The sequence below is a fragment of the Ambystoma mexicanum genome, chromosome 2p (genome assembly GCF_040938575.1).
Source record: "Ambystoma mexicanum isolate Mex_15411 chromosome 2p, UKY_AmexF1_1, whole genome shotgun sequence".
Classification (NCBI taxonomy): domain Eukaryota; kingdom Metazoa; phylum Chordata; class Amphibia; order Caudata; family Ambystomatidae; genus Ambystoma; species Ambystoma mexicanum.
Genome location: NC_090923.1, coordinates 825,456,838 through 825,471,274, shown reverse-complemented (window position 1 = coordinate 825,471,274; position 14,437 = coordinate 825,456,838). Strand labels below are relative to the sequence as shown.

At 45.4% G+C, this 14,437-nt stretch overlaps 1 long non-coding RNA gene across 1 annotated transcript in view; it reads right to left on the bottom strand.

Annotated features, from left to right (window-relative positions):
- Positions 1-11,057: 11,057 nt before the first annotated feature.
- LOC138566837 (uncharacterized) overlaps positions 11,058-14,437 on the bottom strand; it is a 300,267-nt gene continuing 296,887 nt past the window's right edge. The window contains exon 4 of the long non-coding RNA XR_011302037.1: positions 11,058-11,327. This is a non-coding gene — a long non-coding RNA (uncharacterized lncRNA). The remainder of the gene's footprint in view (positions 11,328-14,437) is intronic.

The following is a 14,437-nucleotide window of genomic DNA, read 5'->3' as shown; positions in this document are numbered from 1 at the left end:
GAAATTCCCAGTCCACTACGAACACGCCACCTAGAGCTCCTCTTGGAGGAAATTCCCTGGAGCAGAAGTGTTCGCAATTCCGGTTCACACTGGATGCAAACAGATAAACTTGATGGGTTCCCCCAAAGGGTGCAAATCTCTTGAAGGACTTCCTGAGCAAGTTCCCCATCGTGGGAGATGGTGCTCTGCCTACTCAGATTGTCCGCCACCGTCTTATCCTCTCCGGCTCGGTGAACTGCCGATAGAGATACTCCTCCTTGAATTTCCCAGAAGCAGAGCTGCATTGCTTCTCTGCACAGTGGTAGTGACCCTATGCCTCCTCTATTGCTGGGGTAGTACATGGCCACTGTGTTGTCCGTTATTATCAGGACATTCATTCCCCGTACAGAGGGCAGCTCCAAAAGGTTGATGTGTAGTTTGGACTCCGATGGAGACCAACGACCACTGATTGTCAGATTGTTGCCGTGGGCTCCCCACCTCGTGAGTGAGGCGTCCGTCACTACTCTTATCTCCGGCCATGGTTGCCAAAAGGTTCTACTTTCACAATGTTGTCCTCGCAGGCCCACCACAGAAGATCATGTGAGAGACTGCTTGGAATCTGAAGGAGGTCTGACATCCTGCCTGAGAATTGGGACCACTGTGTTCTGAGAGCCCATTGAAGGAATTTCATTCTCAGGCGAGTCTATGTCACCATAAAAATGCAGGTTGCCATGAGGCCGAGCAACCTCAAAAAGTCAAAGGCCGGAAGACACTGGGCACTCTGAAACTTGGTGGCCAACTGCAAAATGTCGAGAGTCCTCACCTCGGGTGGCAAGTCTTTTCCCAAGGATGCATCCAGGACTGTTCCAATAAAATGGAGTCTCGGAGATGGTATCATGTGATACTTCTTGTAATTGAGGGAGAAGCCCAGTCTGTGGAGGGAGTGGCCGGTGATACCGAGATGTTCTTGGGCCTGTTTGAGAGAACATGCCCTGATCAGCCAATCGTCCGTGTAGGGGTAGACGTGAATCCCTCCCCTCTCCTGAGACTTACTGCCATTAACTTGGTGAAAACCCTCGAGGCGAAGGTCAGCCTGAATGGCAGAACTCAAAAGTGATAATGAGAACCAGGTACTTCTTGTGCTTGTGATGGATTTTCACATGTAATTAAGCTTTATGAAGGTCCAATATTACTATCCAATCCTGTAGCTGGAGGGCCTGAAGGATCTGAGAAAGTGGGACCATCTTGAACTTGTCCTTCCTGAGAAACTTATTCAACTATCAAGTCCAAGATAGGTCTCAGTCCTCCGTCCTTCTTGGGGATTAGGAAATAGGGAGAATACCATCCTCTGTTCCTCTCCACTACATGTACTGGTTCTATAGCACCTTTCTCTAGCAGGGTCAACATTTTCTGCAACAGGAATGGATCTGCAATATTTAGTGAATGGTTTACCGGTGGATGATCTTGAGGTCTCTGTATAAAGGGGAGACTGTAAACCTGGGCTACTGTTTACAGTGCCCATGCATCCGAAGCAATACCTTGCCATTCTTTCAGATGCTGTGAGAGTCTGCCTCCCACCAGGGTGTTGCGAGTCAAGACCTCAGAGTGGTTTTGAGGCAGCTGAAGCAGCGGCTGGTGGTAAAGGCACTGCTGCTGCTTGGGTGGGCTTTGCACCTCTCTCTCATCCACCACAAGGGAATTCTCTCGGTCCTCTTTAACCAGTCTATCCTCGCGCTCTTCCAACTGAGGAGTAGTAGCGAAAATACCTACCCCTCAAAGATGATCCGCTGGGGTGAAAAGGCTGTGGCTGTCTGACTGCTGCACTAAGGACCCAGCGGCCGCCTTTGAGGTCTGCAGCTTTTCAAGGCTTTCATCAGCCTTATTTCCAAATAAATTACAGCCGTCAAAAGGAATGTTAAGGAGCCTGGATTGTACATCAGGCGCAAATCCGGACTTCCTCAACCATGCAAATCTACGTATGACAGTGCTTGCCGCCATGGCCCTGCTGATGCTGTCAGCAGTGTCCAAACCTGATTGCAGAGACTCACACATGGTCTCTTTGCTCACTCATCCCTCATCAGGTTTATGAAGTCGTCTCTTTCCTCACTCTCAGGGATGTGATCAGCCACCATCGCTATGTAGCCCGACGGGGTGAATGTAAACTTTGCCAGAGCACAGGTGGAAATAGACTTTAAAGCCATGCTGCTAGCAGAAAAGACTTTCTCTACCCAGGAGTCCATGCGTTCGTCATCCCTGTCAGGGGCTAAGGTTGGGTAGGCAGCTTGCTTGGAGGCAGAGGCAGCTGCTTGTACTAGTAGGCTTTCTGGAGTTGGATGAATTGACCGGTAGCCAGGGTCACTACTGGATGTCCTGTATTTTTTGGTCAAATTTTTGTTTACTGCAGGGCTGGACTCTGGAGCCTCCCAGTTTGCTGCAACCCTTTTTTGCAGTGCCACATGGAATGGTAAAATAGGGCATATTGAGAACCCTTGTCCAATGTATCAGTCAGGTCATCCTGTTCAAATGCTGGAGCTGGTCTGCTCCATCCCAGGAATTCCACCACTCTGGTCATTAGGCTCCTGTAGGATGCATCTGCATGATCAGCTGTGTCTGGTTTCCCAAAATCTAGTTCTAGGGAGGTGTCTACCCACTAGCCGTCTGTAGGGTGTCATGTAGTTCCCTAACCCTGGTCTTCTGAGATAAATTATTCAGGTAGATTAGTATTCTTTTGAATACTAGGTTATCCAATTTGAGACCAAATGGAGGGTTATCATCAGAGGTTTCATAGCCCTCATATATTGAAGTCAAGAACCTGAAAAAATCCTTTAAGGTAAAGGTTTTAAAAACCTTTTCCTGGCTTTTTTGATGTAAATGTTTCGAAGAATATACAATCGATGTCAATGTTATTTTGTATCGAGGTCGAAGGCATCGATGGTGTCAACATCAGTGGCGCCGATGGTGTTGATAGCTTGACTTTCGTCTTGTTTCGAAGTGACTTTGTGCTCGACTCGACATTTGCTTCGACGATTTCTCGTCGAGTACTTGAAGACTCTCGAATAGACTTAGGCTTATAACCCGAGCTCTAGGGCACTCAGGGTTTCGCATTGGCGTCATGCTAGTTTTCGACTATAGCATGGCCACTTTTCTTATGCTTCGATGAGGTCGGGGGCCTGATCCTCGAAGATTTGAGTTCCCACTCCTCTTTGGAGGAAGATTTAGTTGGGCAGACTAATCTCCTGTCTGAGGAAGAAGACGAGAAAGAAGGTGATCTGTGCCTTCTCTTCGATTTTGTTCGAAGACGAGTAGTGTCTGCTCCTCGAGTGGGATCGTTCATTGGATCCTTTTTGTGAGAAGAGGAATCTCTCGACTTGTGGGATGACCCAAATTTAGAAGGAGTGGCCAGGATTTGTGGACACTCCTACCCAGTGCAAGTTTAGATTTGCGCTCTTTTAAGGCTTTACCAGTCATCGACTAACAGGATCGACAGTCGGTTGCATGCTCGACCCCCAGGCACCAGAAGCATATCTTATACAAGTCTGTGATCGACATATTCGTGTCGCATTTTAAACATTGTTTGAAGCCTGTCTTCAGAGTATTCGGAGCTGAAGACCAGGCCATTTTCGATACATATTAGAAGTAAACTGAAGCGCGCCGTTAATCTCAAAACAATCGCATTCGCTGAAAAACAGAACTGAAGCCAACGGGCGCTGCGCATGGTATATGTACTCAACGAGGACGTCAGCCGAGATGGAAGCCCTCGAGGGACAGCAAGCCGACCTTTTCGACGTACAGTGCCCTCTGCCAAGAGAGAAACATTTTTCCAAAGCAGCGTAAGCTGGAAAAGATATCATAAAAGGAGGAATACGTGGGAGGACACAATCCATTAGAGGTTTTCTGAACAATAGCGACCTCTTACGTAGAAGAATACAACAAATTGACATTTTCATTCTTTTAAGAGTAAGAAAAATAAAGTTATTATAAACCTCAAGGTATCCTTTTTCTAAGATCTTCATGCACAACAAACAAAAAAGTTCACATCTGTTGCTTCTTGTATTAAAATTATAATAACATTTTCTATAAATCTTTCAAATAAAGCACCCTAAGTGAAATTCCGTATTAATACATGGGTAGAAAATGTTTTGCATGTCCCCACCTAGTCTTGGAATTTTAAGTACTTCTAAAATGACACATTGTAACTGAGCGTTTGAATGTTAATGTTCAAGAAAATGAGTAGAGACTGGAGATTTAAATTATGGCCTCCTAATAATAGATTTGTGCTCATTCTCCCTACTCCACAAGAGCATTGTGGTCCATAAATTACATTTTAATTTTATCACATGTAACAATCTTTGAGGTATATAGGTTTCCCCATAAAAAAATGCTTTAATGTGTTACCTCGAAACACGCTACAACAGGTTGATAGGACATACAAATGTACTCTTCTTCTCATAACTTTCTACAGTGTCCCTAGCTGATCGTTCAGATTTGACCAACATAACTTTTATAGAGGCAGGTTTGTGGCAAGCAGAAATAGGAGGTTCGGGAAATAACTTGCAAGACATGAACCAGTAGAAAACTCCCCTCGCCCAGAGCTAAAGAGGGAGGTTAACAACAAGGGGAGGAAGCTGGTACGCAGGTCCAGCACCAATCAAGGCCAGTGAGACTCCGTAACGAACAAGGCAACCAATCAAAACACTTAATGGTCCAATCTCCTTATTACATGCAAAATTAAAAAGGGCCAGAAATCCACTTGTTTTTCGAGGAAAGAACAGAGCTCCTAAGATCTGGTTTTACCGAGAGAGAAAAAGAGGTGGGGGAGAGAAGAGAGCAAGGAGGAGAGAGGGGGGCCAGGTTGGAGAAGATGGAACAAGAGTGGGAGGAGGACCCCCCTGATACAGTGCAGAGGGGGAGAAACCAGATCAAGGTAGATGGCCTTTTGAGGATGTGGGGACAGCAGCTGACATGGTCCAGACAGAGTAATTAGTAAGGTTGCTGAGAGAGACACGGGTGCTAGTTTGCAGAGCGAGATGCGCTAGTTCCCCTTAAGTTTGCTGAGTGAGTCAGTTTCACTATATACCCCTAACATTGGCAAAGCAAGCATAATTAGCAATAGTAGAAAAACAGTGACTTCGTGAAAAACATTTTCTTCAAGGGTGCTCTCTCAGGAATCCTGGGATCCGTGACAAATTTTATTGCTTGTGAAACGGTCTTCAGGCTCAGGGTGATCCCTCAGGAATCCTGGGATCTGTGACGAATCATAGTGTGCTGCCTCGCTGCAGGTTAATCTCACGCCCCCTCACCCCTTACTTTCAATGGTGGTCCCAACAGACCGATGCCACAGGTTCTGTGCCCCGCATCACAATCTTCACCAGTGCCCCATAACCCTGTTCCTCCCACCAACTCCCCACCCCATCCGAATCCCCTATGAATTATGCATGTTTCCAGACCACAATTTCAAGAGCAGTGAGCTGGCATGCAGTGACCCACAGGTTTTTATTTCGAGGGGTGGAGGGGAGGGGTTGGTGTTTGGGTTACCGAATCCCAGTGTCAAGAATAACACCAGTTTGTTGCTAGAATGCTGCCCTTTTAAGTTGTAGAGCCAAACCCTCAGTCCTATCAGAGTTTGCCCAAACTACCCTTGTAATTCTTACTGTTCGGCATGTCCGACCCATGCGCTGTTGGTACACAGAACCTGGGAGGCGATATGGCAGTGGCAGAGGGAATCCTTTTGGTGGTAGTTTACTTCAATCTTTCCCAGAAGGTTTATTCTTTTTGTTATCCCTGTGGTGTGCAGTCTTCTTAGGTGTGTTGTGTTGAGAACTCCAAATTACTAACTGTGATGTTCTGCTCATCCCTATTTGAGACAAAATGTATACAGGAAATTAGATATTAACATACAGTTCTACCAATGAATAAGCAGTATATACAGCAAGGGAGACAAGGGGATCAATGGGGAAAGACGATGTACTGGAATAGGGTGGGGTCTGCTGCCAGGAAGAGGATTTGGAAATGAAGGGTAGATTTGTGGGTAGGGATACACATGATATTTTTGATTCCTGCAGGAGGGAATATTGGAGCTGCCACCCTGAACATTAGCCTTCTATGTCGTCATCTTTTGCATGTGGCTACACAATCTTATCCCCCCCCCACAGAGCTGAGATTTCATATTCGATATTTGATGGCGTTCAATGCTAGATATTGCAGACAAGTATTGGATAAGCTATATTGTAATATCAATAGGATTTTGAAGGTGATTTCCTGTTTCACCGGCAACCAGTCATTTGCCTCGAGTTTTAGCATTATTCTCGTCACTCTGATCTTAAGTTGGCAAATGTGGCTCTTTCTCAGACCCAAATATATGCTGTTGCAATAATTTGGCCTTGACAGAACTAGTGTTGCGACAATATATTTCAGCAAGCTGATTTGCAAATTAATTTTTCACGTGAACTCATTTATCTAGAAGCTTAACTCGTTTTTACCAAGGTCAACAGAGGCCCCCTCTTAGACAGCCACCTAAAACAGTCTGGGGAAGAGGGTCATGAAAAGGATGATCTGCGTCTTCGAGGCATTAAGGCAAAGGTTGTTGATCGTCCAATCATTGATTGCCTGGTGGAAATGGGATATTGCTTTCTGTTTGGGTCTTGTGAAAAGTCACCAAGGAGAAATAGGAGGCAGGCTGAAGGAAAACCTGGGTTCTGAGGAAAGCCACCCGCTAACTGATGCGGACCCTGCCTCACGTCCCACTCCTTGCCACACTGGGTGATGCTTGGATTAATATAGTTTTTATTGAATTTTCCAACTCTCAGTCAGGAGGGACGGAGGTCACTGGCGGATTATGTTAAGTTATTTACCTTTTATACTGCGCAGGTCATCACCATAGTGGTCTGAAAGTGCAGAGTCCTTGTCCGTGGATGAGTGAATTGTGACCTTGCCCAGGATGTTGGACCAGTCCGTGGTCTGTGGTAGGAGCGGGAAAAGGGAAATTGAAGAAAGGAGAGTGTAAGGTCGGGGAAAATGGGGGAACCAATATGGAACCAACTTGGGTAACAAACATTAGGGTAAACTAACACAAGGTAGAATTAACGTGAGCAGGGATGTATATAAGAGAAATGTAGCTGTTTCTTAGGAAAGAGTCTAAATCAGGAGTTAGAAAGAAAATGCTTCAAGGGAAACGTCCTCTTGAAGTGTTTCACAATCTGTTAAGTGTGTTGATGCGATATATCAAGGCTGGCTATGGATGCATGATGGTCTTGTGATGTTCCAGATAAATTTGGTGACTTTTTGTACCAAATAGTAATATCAAAACTCTCCCCCAAAAAGAGTTCCTGTAGGCTGGGTAAGGTACGCCCAGTTGACAAAAGTGTCTCAGAGCCAAGAGTTGGCTATGTATTGAGGTTATCGGAAAGGGGGACAAAAAGTCATTCCCAGCCCCTCCGCCCCCACCCCCCAAGGAAAAATAAAATGCTTCAGGTCGGAGAAAGAAATAAATGATCGGAGTAATGCTGAAGTGTAGTAGGCAAATCTAGTAATGTAATCCTTAATCAAATACATTTTAGAAAATAAATTGCGAGCAGCAAATTATTTAGTGAATTTGGGAGTGTGAGAATGGTATGTGCCAAAGAAATACATTCTAAAATGTCGCCAGCTCGGATTAAAATCGGTGGCGACAGGCCACGGGAGATAAGGTAAGCAGAAAGAGAAGCACAGCTCAAAGTAATTGCTGGGATTGATGAAAAAAACTACAATTACAAAGAAAATAAATGCCCATTTACCAATAATCCCCAATGTAAAGCTTGCAGGTGGGCAAGATCGGGAGAGAGCGATAATGAATACTGCGCACACACTGGCTCAGGGAAACTATAGCAGGATTAGGTGGCCTCCCGACAAGAATTCTTGATCCCAAAATAGCAGACCTGCTATAGAGTCGGCCCACTGTGCCGCAGCTGACCACGAGGCACAGGAGTAGATACACCTGTGGAGGAGGGGGGCACCTTGACCACCAGCCAATCAGATAAGAATAACGCCAATCAATAAACAAACCAGGGAGTATAACGGGGCAAGGGCAAGTCCAGGTTGTGAGCCTTTGTAGAAGAGTAAGAGAGTGAGGTGGAAGAAAGAGAAAGCAGCAGGGAGAGGAAAGCAGAGAAGGGGAGGTGTGGGAGAGCGAAAGGGAACATCAGAAAGGAGAAGGACGACACAGGGAATGTTTGGAGACCGTGGAAGGACAGAGAAGCATGAAGAATTCAGTAATAATTTGGAGTTGGCAGTGGGAAGAGAATGAAAGAGGTGACAAGGATGAGTAGAGGAAAGATACAGAGAGTGTGGAAGGAGGTAGCCCTTAGAAGCAGGTACCGGTTGGAGGGACTGAGGGTGTGGTGCTGGGGGTGCACAGTGAGGTCTAGGACATGAACCCAGCTTTGGCCAAGCTAAGAGGGCCACCAGCTTGAGGGGGCACCAAGACTGAAGCAGGTGGTGTAATCAGTGGGGCCCGCACTTGATGAAAGCCAGAGAGCAATCCATATGAAGAGATCCTTGTCATCCCGGGCTCTGACATTGGTAGGCTAAAAGCCTAGAACCACAAGAGGAATTAAAAGAAGAGTAAGACTAGTCGGGACCCCTAGTGTGCATTCTGGTGGGACTAGTAAGCCTGCCAAGGGCTATAAATAAGACTGGCTGGAAAATAGGAGAAGTGAGAAAGAGAAGCGAGGCTAAGCAGGAGCCCTGCCCTAAATTATGGGGGAACATCCAAACCCTTCAAGAATCAATGGTGTACTACACAGGCTTGAGGTGGGCTCACCAATAGCGGGCATCTCAGAAAGGACTGCAGGAACATTAACTTGTGGTGGACTCTGAAGACACTAATTTACGAGAAGCCTGAGCCTTTAGTGGACCCGTGGGTCCATTGGAGCTGGTGATGAGCTCAGAATAGGACGCTCTGCTCTTGGCTGGGGTGCCCCAATCACGCTGGCCTAAGAATTGATCATGGGACAATGGGGGAAGAAATGGCATCTGGAAGCCAAGCGATCAATGCCAAAGGGGGCCTATGTTCGACAGCACCTGCACATGGATCCTGGATCATAGGGATCCCACTTGCACTGAGTGACTGTCTAAAACCTCCTTTGGACTCAGAACCCCATTCCGAGCACATACAAACATTTGAGACCCGAATAGTCCCTTCACCTACTGTGTTTGTTTTAACCACTGCACATTCTACAGAAGAACATTTTTATTTATACTATCTTTGTTCCAACCCGTGTGACTGAAGTGAAAAAAAAAAAGCCTTTTGTTACCATCTACTTTTGACTGTCAGTTGTTTGCTGATACCCCGGTTTGTGACAATCAACACAACGCAGTTTGAAATCTGTCTGGCAATCATCTGCAAACTCCTCAAATGTGGAGGAAAGGGATACAATTAGGGAAACAGTTTCAGATACATGTTAAAGAGAAAGGGAAAAAGGGTTGAACGCTAGGAAACCACACAATTTAGAAGGAAAAGTGTTTAAAATCCCCTACTTTGACCAGCTAACTCCAGGATAGCACATCCAAGTCAAACGTTCTAGGACAATTCCCCAAACTCCCATGGATTGTGGAAGCTTCTGAAGGCGACCCTTGTGATCTACCATGCCATGTATGTTTGTTACAGTGAGGAGATGCACACTGCCATGATGCACATATCCGCTTCCTGTAGAACTCCCTGGTACATAAATCAAGGAGTCATTTTATTTTGTATTTCTTGTAAAAAGGTTCATTCAACTTCAGGGCCAGTGTGTTTGGGCCTCAGTGCCTGATTCAAAAGAGAAAAAGGCTTGCAGAACCTGTTGATGGCTACGATATTCCTCACCAATAGCTTATATAGCCTCTGAGATGTTGATACTGCTGGGAGTGAGCCAGAATCACACTGGTGTTTATGGCTTGATGATGGTGCATGAAACGAAAAATAAACAGGACATGTTCTTGTGCAACGTTTACCTACTTTATTGCATTACAAATGTTTCAGCTTTATATACAATGTAACATTCAAATAAACATAATGTATAGGGATTTGTAGATTGAACTTTCAGAGCACAAATCACTAGTTCTACTTGTCAACTTGCACTGAAACTGCAGCTTGCAATTCTTGCCCCAGTAAGAAAATCATCAGCACAAAATGGTCTAGTTGCAAATGCTCAAATACATTAATTTGTAGAAATACTTCATACAACCTGCAACATACTTTCAAACAGAAACCTAAAACAGATGCATGGCTAACTGACTACTTATGTGTCCAAATGTGTAGGAGGTTTCCAAACATTTAGGATCCAGAAGGGTATAGGAAACCAATATGCAGGAGAAGGTGCCTAGATTCACAGGCATTAGGTCAGAACTCTGTGTGAACACAAGTCAGCGTGCTATGACAGTATACTTTGACCCAGCTCACCTGGTATCCTGTCTTCAGGACTGCCAGACCAAGCTTTGGTGCACAGAACTGCCCAGCACAACTATGCAATCAAACAATTCGCCAGATGTAGCATCACTACATTGGTAACTTGGAGATGGAGCCACAGAAGTTACTGATAGTAACTTCGATTTACGCCTGATTTACTCCGAGTATTTGATTCATGAAGAAGTTACCAGGAGTAACTGTTGACTTGGTTAGAGAAATTAAGGAGTTATTCCACGTAACTTCTTTGTGAATCAGCCCTTGGAGCCCAATGTGAGCATACGCGCTGAACCACTCTTGTAATGACCTGCTCAAGTGCAAGAAGTCAGCTCTTCCCAGATCACCTCTTTGTGTTCATTGCATAATTATTAATTGTCACACGTACAGCCTAAGCAAAAATAAACGTTTTATGCTATTGCAAGTTTGTCATTTTGAGTAATCCAACCTAATAACACCTTCAATTTGTAGAAAAAAATACAATTAAATCCATCTCTTCGGCCCCCTCTTACAAGAAAAACACATCACCTAGAAGGGATACAGCTTTGCCCGATGTCTTAACCTGTATAGCGACTTCAATTTAAGGACATAGAAAGTAAAAATCTCAGTACCAGATTCGGGACCGGAGTGAAAACATTAAGGAAAGTCAATTTTTGCTCAATTTCTTTGACACAGCATGTACTTTATTACAATAAAATGAATGACAAATGGGATTGCGCATTCTTAAACTTCAACACATTTTTGCAAGGTGTCATTTCTCACGGTCCATTTTAAAATAGAAATACTGATTGCACTTAAAAGGTTCCTGCCTCGACTGCTTCCAGGCACTTCGGAGGAACCAGGCCTTCCTTCTTGCACATTGCACTTCTTGATGACATCCAATTCACACAGCAAACATCGTCAGGTCTGTGGGTGTGCAAGGCCATCAACCCTACAAGAAAATCAACACTGTCAACCTACTGAAAACAAGAGACAACTTAAATTGAGAAGAAAAAGAAAAGAGATCAAGATTGATGAAGCAAAGGCAAGATCTAAAACAAGGAAAACACCTTTTAGAAATCCTTTGCTGGGGGAAAACAGTGGTTCATTATTTAAAAGGCAAAATTATATTTATACATTAGCAAAGACATTTCTTTCTGATTCAATCTCAGATTTGATCCCATTACGGGGTACACGTAAAACACATTTATTTTAAAACGTACCACAAATACTTAATGCAGTGACATTGGTCAATATTTTAAAAATGTGAAAAGGAAAGGTTATTGGTAAAATTCAAAAGTAAAAATACTGCGAGAAATTTTTTCTATACATTTTAAGGGTGCAGAAGTAAGGCTCGGACACAATGGTGGCATGTTTTTGGGCAGAAACTTTCATTATTCAGGAAAGGGTTGGAAAAATGCCTCTATGTCCCTTAACTAAGAGGGGCTTCCATGCCTGAAAGAAAACTAAAAGGAAATGGTCAGAATGTCCCAGCCAAGCATACAACTCTTCCTGGTTTTCTCCTTTTTTAGTTCGGGTCCCAAACCCTCTTATTACTGGTTTCTCTAAAACTTGCAGGCCCCAGACTTGCACTTCATTCCAGGGTCCCATACCTTATTCCAGCTTCCGCCTTCACCACCTTACTTTCTCTGACCTCCAGCACCGCTCAGGTAACCCGCGTACCTGTATGTCTCTTTCGTGCAGGTACCAGCCTTTTCCTGAGCAGCTGCTTCCTTTCTTGAGACTCTGGTAGCGTTCTGGGATGTCTGCTTGCTGCGCGACCTCCCTCTTGGGGGCGCTTTGCTTGTGCCTGAAGGTTTGACTCGGCAATAGACCAAACGGTCCTTCAGTCCTGGACCACGTTCGGGTTCTCCATCTCCTCCTCTCATGGCTTCCTTTCTGGCTCCCGTCTGCTCGGCCCGTGCATGGCGGACCGACTCCCTCCTCAGAGGACAGCTCTCCCTCATCTCAGCTGAGCGGTCTTTATTATCATTATTATGTCTTTTATAATGCACAGCACACCCAGAGGCCTCAGTGCACAAAAGACAGGAATAGGTTAAAGGGAATCCAGGGACATACCACGTCATAGAAGACAGATCAAAAGGGTAATCCTTATTTAATCATCAAGAGTTGAACTCCCGCGCTGGATGCTTGAATTGCTTTGGGCCAATCAAACACAGAGTCTAGAGCGCTCACTCTGCTTCTCCAGAGTGATCCTTGGACTCCTGTTCATCATCATCACAGTACTCAAAATAGAACCAAATTTAGCATACTTTGCTTTTTTTTTGTTGATGTTTTGGTCTTGTTAAGTATATTATATGTTGACTAACTTGGCAATAGAATAGATTGGTCTGGTCCTATTAAAAGAGGGGGAAGGAGGATTTAAAATTGGAGAAGGGTTTAGATGTGTGGACGCGGGGGTATACCATGTTTTCTGAGAGTGGTTGTCCCCCAATCCCATAAGGGACTTCCTCCCCCATGTGATCCTCCCTCTGTGCACCACCCCCAGGGGGACAATTGTACTGGGGATGCACCGCCCTGGCCCCATGGGAAAGGTCTCCCACTATGGGAGACGGGACAACACACTCGGATTCGTCACAGCTTCTTGTGGACATGTTAACTTGCCATATTAATTAGTAATACCAACACGTTACTCAGAAGCAGATGGTGATTGGTGCTTAAGGGTGCAGAAGTAGTGCTCTGACACACTGGTGGCAGAAACTTTTTTTTATAGAAAATGAAAAGAAAACCCCATCTTGCCCTAACTCTAAGCAAGGTTTCCCTTCCTCAATAAAGGAATCTGTCAGAATGTCTAAGAACTAAAAAGAGTCCACCGTCCTGTGTCAAAACCCTATTCCCAACCCTTACACTTACAACTAAACTAAAAGAGGTTTGCTGTTCTCCTGGTCCAGAAAACTGACTCCCTGCCATGATGCCTACCCCCGGGGAACCAGACCAGGTCCAGCAACCCCGGAAGCAGTCATCACGTTATTTTAAGCAAGCCCAAAAACCCCTGCTAGGGGCTGTTTGGGTGCGGCCTTGGCCCCTATGGCGCCAGGCTCATATGGAGAGTCAGTCCTGGCGCCATAGGCGCCAGGCTCAGAGTAGAACTTACCTGATGAAGACCATGCTGCAAGCTCCAAGCCAAATAAGGCTTGGAAGGGACTATTTTACCTAGGGACTATTTTTTACTTGGGTGGGGCTGGGGAGAAATACTTACCTGGGACTACTTTGGAGGCTATTTAAACCACGCCCGAAGAGCAGCACACGCTTCGCGTTATTCTGCATCCAGCAGCGTAACGCTCACCGTGTCTGCAAGCCTGCATCCAGTCTTCTGCCACGCCCGCCTCGAGTCTGCAGCTCCTAGAAAAAGGGAGGAACAGAAGGAGAAGAGGTTAGAATAAGAGCAAAACCTTCAATCCTTACCTGAATTCCAGATCCACCGTGCCTTCGAGCTGGAAGAAAGAAGCATTTTACGCGCGCCGCCTCGCCTGCTGCAGCGCCGCGCTGAACTCACCAGCCTTCGCAGCATCCTCACGATCCACCGCATCCTTCTGCACGTTCCCGCAGCACTCTGGCACCTAAGGGGAACACAAGAACAGCAAAGGTGAGCCAAGGGAATAAACAGAGGCAATAGTAACTACCCCCATAGACTTACCTGATTACCGCCGGGGGTACTATTCCTCTTCACGGGTCGGCGCAGTCTCCATTGCATCCTCGCCGTACCCCGGCCCCTAAGGGGAACAAAAGGACAACAAGGTGAGACAAAGGGACAAACAAGGGGAACTCTTCTCACCACAATATACTTACCTAATTTTACCGCCAGAGGCATTATTCCCCAAACTTCATATTTTCTCTCCACACCTGAATAAGGGAGCAAGCAACAGGTTACATTCTGGCCTTATTTTATTGAACTGTGTAGGATAACCCAAATCCTTACCTGAACTTCGTCAGCTACCACGAGGAACTCTTCGCTGGGGTCAAGCTGCAAACTGCAAGGAATCGGACAAGAGTGAAAGTCAGACATGTGAACTCTTACGAACTACATACTTTTCGGAATCA